This window comes from Poromitra crassiceps (genome assembly GCF_964638095.1).
Source record: "Poromitra crassiceps genome assembly, chromosome: 28".
Lineage (NCBI taxonomy): Eukaryota > Metazoa > Chordata > Actinopteri > Beryciformes > Melamphaidae > Poromitra > Poromitra crassiceps.
In genome coordinates this window covers 9,126,604-9,131,603 of record NC_139651.1, presented here as the reverse complement: position 1 = coordinate 9,131,603, position 5,000 = coordinate 9,126,604, and the positions used below count along the sequence as shown (strand labels likewise).

Below are 5,000 nucleotides of genomic sequence, written 5' to 3'. Positions count from 1 at the left end.
TCCTCTCCTCTCTAGTGAGTGTCACAATTGCAAATGATTGAAAAGCACGTCATTAGATACACACTGGCCATCCAGGTGTGCTATAACTCTCCAGCTAATGTTGCTACCAGCCGCTCTCCCACTCGCTAAGCCCCAACAATGTGCTGATGAGGTCCCCTCCCCTTCCCTTCCCTTCCCTCCCCTCCCTCCCTTTCTCTCATCCGCCCTTCCCCCCCGTGGCGATGTTTCCCCCCAGTGTGGTGTGATCCTGGATTAAGAGCTCACTGCCTCCCATTGAAAGCCAGGCTCAGAGGTGAGATGCAGGCCGAAAGGTGTGAGATGTAGATGAGACCAGGCCAGATGTGGTGAGATGCAGGCTGAAAGGTGTGAGATGTAGATGAGACCAGGCCAGATGTGGTGAGATGCAGGCTGAAAGGTGTGAGTTGTAGATGAGACCAGGCCAGATGTGGTGAGATGCAGGCTGAAAGGTGTGAGATGTAGATGAGACCAGGCCAGATGTGGTGAGATGCAGGCTGAAAGGTGTGAGTTGTAGATGAGACCAGGCCAGATGTGGTGAGATGCAGGCTGAAAGGTGTGAGTTGTAGATGAGACCAGGCCAGATGTGGTGAGATGCAGGCTGAAAGGTGTGAGTTGTAGATGAGACCAGGCCAGATGTGGTGAGATGCAGGCTGAAAGGTGGAGTTGTAGATGAGACCAGGCCAGATGTGGTGAGATGCAGGCTGAAAGGTGGAGTTGTAGATGAGACCAGGCCAGATGTGGTGAGATGCAGGCTGAAAGGTGTGAGTTGTAGATGAGACCAGGCCAGATGTGGTGAGATGCAGGCTGAAAGGTGTGAGTTGTGGATGAGACCAGGCCAGATGTGGTGAGATGCAGGCTGAAAGGTGTGAGTTGTAGATGAGACCAGGCCAGATGTGGTGAGATGCAGGCTGAAAGGTGTGATTTGTATCTGAGACCAGGCCAGATGTGTGGCAGCAGCATTGGCAGCAAATGTATTTTGCAAATTCAGTTTGATTGCACTTCTGCTTTATTGGATCGTGTGTACAAAGCACGACAAGGGATGGTACCACAGGTCGTTTGAAAGGATGTCCTCTTCTGGTGAAGCTTAGTCTGGCCCTGAGGTTAATGTCCTCCCCACAAGACAGACTGCTAATTAATTAATTAATTAGCTTTAAGTCCATTTTCCATGATTGCCTCCTAGGCCCTCATTCACTTCAATACAGCACCCCATAGGTGATATCTCCAAATCTGCAACAACACAGAAGACTGCACCCTCTAAAATGGTAGTATTTTGTAAATTTAAGCTACAAAAGGCAAATTCCTAAATGGCAGCGACGGGTAATTGAAAAATATGAACTTCAATACCCAGAAAACCTAGACTGGGACCCTGACGAATCTGTTAGCTCGTTTCATTTGCTCTGGCAGATGCGTCTGCCGCCCCCCCCCACTTCTGTTCAGACAGATCCCCACCCTTCCTGGAAACGGTCAGGCCAATCACAACGGTTTATCTAATTTTGAAGGGGTTTGAAAGGATGACAGACAGAGGAATGCTGTTGAGGCATTTTCATAAACAACCACGAAACCAGGTTTTGTTGCTCTGATTGGCTGTAGGTCTATCCAGGTGCATCCAGAGGCATTGTGGTCAGCGCCCGTTGATAACGCCCCCCCTGGAAATCGAAATTGAATTAATTGAGTTTCCAGACTCATTCACATTTGTGTGATTTGGTCTGGCGATGTCAGGCTACAGAAGTCAGTAAAGTGCAGCCGGCATGCTGATGTTCAAACAACCCAGCTGCTCTGTGATGCTTTCAAACCAAAGGAAATCAAAGGGACCAGAGGAGTGAGTCCAGATGACTCTGGACGGAGCTGCTGTTTGGGAAGCCGTTTGTTTTCCACCTTGAAGTTTGGATTCATCAGTACCAACATAGTCTCAACGCCAGACCCATGAGAGTTCTTACGCTGATACACTACGTTACTGCATGCTGCAGAGCTCTCTCTGGGTCACTTCCCCTCAGCCGGCTGGTTATGGGAGGGAACCGTTCACTTGGCCAGTGATTGGCCAGTGGTGGATTCAGTCTTCCCCAATCAGTAACAACTTTGCGATCAGACGACACGGGAGGCGCAGCCCATTTTTCGAACCGCTCTCTCATCGGTGCTACGACCTGTCACTCATTCAATTTCAACCCGCCTTCAAAAACCAGCCGTGGCAGTTAACTGACACAGACTCACTTATGTAGTATGCGGAGCACAGCGATTCAACGTAATATTTGAGTCTGGGGAGAGACTAGTACAAACCTGACACCACAATTTCATGCGGGTAAATAGAGCAAATATACTCTCGATAAGGATGTTTTCCTCTGTTGCTGCCCCACTTTGCGATTTAGGGCTGATAAGTTGGATTTATTTCTACATTAAAATCTTGCCCGGTGCAGCTTTAAGAGGTCAGGATATAGCTAATAACCCGTTTTACTTTCATTCCAGCACTCACTTTGGAGGTGTTACAGTTTTCAAACGGTGTCAAGCTGAATTTGGAATCTATTTTCTTTCCTTTATAAGGCAGCGGTGAATACATCCAAGTTATTCTCTTTCTCAGAGGAATTGGCAAACCGTGTTTGATTTGCAGCGAGCGCATTAGTATTCCTCATGACCTTTTCAAGACGTTTGAAAAACTACCTCTTTAAAAAAAACAATTCTTTATTTCAGCGCCAGAATAATTCGTCTTCAGACACAATATGCACAGGCATTTCGTAGCGCCTCGGGCATATTTGAGACCCAAATAAAGACAGCAATCCCTGAGTTGAACTCAACGTTCGGTGCAGTGATCAGATCTATCGTCCATAGATCTAACAAAGTGGAAAATGAAAATGTGAAGGAAAACAGAGAGAGAGGGGAGAGATGACAGGAAGGAAGACCAGCGCACTTAAAAGCCCTCTTTCCTCAGGGCTTCACGAAACACTTCCAAAGAAAGTTTTGTGCGGATTAAAAAATATCTCGCTGGCAAAAATTGCAAAGGAGAGAAGAGGAGAAGTGCTTTAAAGTGTCTTTAGGATACTTTATGATCGCCTTTGCAAGCAGCCTTGCCTACATGGGCTTTTCACACACTATAGTGTTCTTTAACCAGGGAAGAGTTTGAAGAGTAGACCCTTTTCACCCACGCCTCGCTTCAGATTCAGTTGTGCTTGTTCACACCTGGGAGCTGCCCAGGACAACTGGTGCTCCTACTGTCTACTACTAGTACAGTACTACTGTACATAAGTGCCTTGCTCAAGGGCTGCTGAGGGAGGAGAGAGTGGGGATTTGAACAGGTGACCTATAGCTGCCCCCAGCTAGGGTTTGTATAACAGGAATATTCAGTCATATAACCCGGTCTTATTATCTCAATCAAAACCACCTTAGTCTGCAGCACTGTGTCGGTCTGCAGCACTGTGTCAGTCAGTCTGCAGCACTATATCCGTCTGCAGCACTGTGTCAGTCTGCAGCACTGTGTCAGTCTGCAGCACTGTGTCAGTCTGCAGCGCTGTGTCAGTCTGCAGCGCTGTGTCAGTCTGCAGCACTGTGTCAGTCTGCAGCACTGTGTCAGTCTGCAGCACTGTGTCAGTCAGTCTGCAGCACTGTGTCAGTCTGCAGCACTGTGTCAGTCTGCAGCACTGTGTCAGTCTGCAGCACTGTGTCAGTCTGTCTGCAGCACTATATCATCTGCAGCACAGTGCCAGTCTGCAGCACTGTGTCAGTCAGTCTGCAGCACTGTGTCAGTCAGCAGCACTGTGTCAGTCAGCAGCACTATATCAGTCTGCAGCACTGTGTCAGTCTGCAGCACTGTGTCAGTCTGCAGCACTGTGCCGCTTGACTGTAAGGGGAGGGCACACACCCAATTATGGGTGATACAGTAGCCTAGCTAAGCTGGGTGTGATAGCTCAGAGTGTGTGGCAGCGTTCCTGATAGCTGTGCTTGTGTGCGTGTGGCGGTGCATGTGTGTGCGTGTGTGTGCGCGTGCGTGTGTGTGTGTGTGTGTGTGTGTGTGTGCGCGAGTGAGCGAGCGAGCGTGTGTGTGTGTGTGTGTGCATGCGTGCATGTATTCGTGCAATGCGTGCGCATGCGTACGTGCGTGCATGATGGGGGGAACAGGCTTGGCACAGAGAGTGCCAGCCTCGGTCGCCGCCCCCTTCGCCCCTCAGATGTGATGTGCAGCCAATCCCCTGGCGGCGGCTCTTCTCATAAAGGGCCGGCTTATGTCTGTAGTGGGGGGGGGGGGGGGGGGGGGGGGGGTCAGAGGGAGTGGGGGGGGGGGGGGGTTGGAGAGATGGAAGATTACTGTTACTCCTCTCGGCATTTCATTAGCCTTGAGATAAGCATCGCAGCAGCAGATTGAGCCTGCTGCTACGGAACAGATTTGCCCCCTCGCACACAATGTCTCCCTTTGAGCACCTCAGATGATCAAACGCGGCTGCTCCTCTCTCCAAAAAGTTGGTAAAAAGCTCCCTGGGATGATGCCTTTCATTTCTGGCATTTTCCCCGACCCGGGGATGATGGGCCCGGTTCTGCTTTGATCTGCGTTTGGATCAGGAGGAAAGAAGCGCGGCTGTTGTGTCTGCTGCTCTCCGTTGGCGAGCACAACAAACACCGCTTCAGATTTGACTCGGCTTAATTAATTAGTGATTCTGTTTTACAGCCGGTCTGATCCTCTTCCAAAAGGTTTGAGAATGGGACTTCAAAGTGTGGCGGGAGGGGAGGGGAGGGGAGCGGGGGAGGGGGGTGAGAGAAGGGTGCGGTGTGTGTGTGTGTGTGTGTGTGTGTGTGTGTGTGTGTGTGTGTGTGTGTGTGCTATATCTCCTCTCTGTCCATCCGCAGTGAGCAGATGTTAATATCCTGGTGGTGGGATGATGATGATGATGATGATGATGCTCAAGCAAAACAAAATGGCCAGAGGTGGAATTGGAATATAAACAAGAGGGTGGTGTCCACGACGTGAGTTTGTGATCTTTGCCAGTCGTGTGTCATCTTGC

The 5,000-nt window shown here is 49.8% G+C and overlaps 1 protein-coding gene across 1 annotated transcript in view; it reads left to right on the top strand.

The window, feature by feature from the left end:
- The window catches only part of nkd1 (NKD inhibitor of WNT signaling pathway 1), a gene marked incomplete at both ends in the record, with an annotated part of 54,472 nt that overhangs the window by 37,820 nt on the left and 11,652 nt on the right, over positions 1-5,000 (top strand). The window lies entirely within an intron of this gene.